Source organism: Sinocyclocheilus rhinocerous, unplaced genomic scaffold (assembly GCF_001515625.1).
Source record: "Sinocyclocheilus rhinocerous isolate Xijiao unplaced genomic scaffold, SAMN03320098_v1.1 scaffold288, whole genome shotgun sequence".
Taxonomy (NCBI): domain Eukaryota; kingdom Metazoa; phylum Chordata; class Actinopteri; order Cypriniformes; family Cyprinidae; genus Sinocyclocheilus; species Sinocyclocheilus rhinocerous.
The window spans coordinates 407606-408857 of NW_015635021.1; positions in this window are offsets into that span (position 1 = coordinate 407606).

A 1252-nucleotide genomic window follows, 5' to 3' on the forward strand; every position below is an offset into this window, starting at 1 on the left:
GCCTATGCGTAAATCCTGCCCTGTATACACTACACTAACAATGATGTGGAAGTTTCAGTCATAATTCTTCTGTTGACTTTGGGATTTTCTTTGGGATTTACTACTTATTGTCATTATGGTTTGGTTCAGTTTCTGATGTCCACTGTAGTGGACACATGATATTTTGAAAATAAACATTAAAAAAAAAATGTTTTCAGAATGCTTGTTGCCTTCCAAACAATTGGGGAAGTTTTTTCTTCTTCCTGGTAGTCAGGAGGATATATACTTACCTATTTAGACCGATTATTTTTTGTCCAGTGAAAGTCTATATTTGGTTTTATATTAGTTTTAGTCTATAATTGTGTATTATTTTGCTTTATTTTAAACTTGGCTATAAGCAATCTCGGTCACTCTATACACCTCTTTATTTATAGTCTTGCACAGCTGTGTGTAACACCCCTGTGGACTGTTTGTTGTGGTTTCTTCCCCTTTTGTTGGTTTAGACCGTTCAATCATTAGTTAATTACCCTTATTGTGTTCACCTGTCTGCCCCTCGTTATCTGCCCTATAAGTTCCTGAGGACAGCAGCTGTGTCATAAATTAAGCGCAAAAGCTGCCGGTGGGCGCGCACAGGGGTCAATCAAACTGGACAGTGGAGCGGCAGGTACGATAACGGCACATTATTTTGGGTAACACTTTGCAGTTTCTATATAATACACATATTGCATGTGCATACTATTAAATACAATAATGATTAAGAATACACTATTACACACTAACTAGCTACCCTGACGGTGTACAGTAACATGGAGTTATAGATTTTTACATAATTTCGCGGACTGTGACTACAAAATTTTAATGAAATTCACCAAAAAAGACAATTCTGTCATTATTTGCTCACCCTCATCACTATTCACTTTTAAAAATATGCAATTGAAGTGAATGCTCACTGTCAGTCATCAATTTGAACATTTCCTTTCGAGTTCCTCAGAAGAGAGAAAGTCACACGGGAAACAGCATAAGAATGAGTAATAATGACAGTTTTCTTCTTCTTCTTCTTCTTCTTTTTAAACGATCACTTTAAACTGTGGAGAAGCTTTCAAAATAAAACTTCGCAGTTTGAACATGTGAAGTGGATTTCAAAGCACAACCGGACTGAAAAAAGATTTGTTTTCATTCATTTCCTGCTGGTGCTGTAAGACCTTCTCTCTCCGCGTGACCTGCACATCATCAGAAGTTCACTCAAGCGTCAGAGGTGAAGACTTCCTCAGTC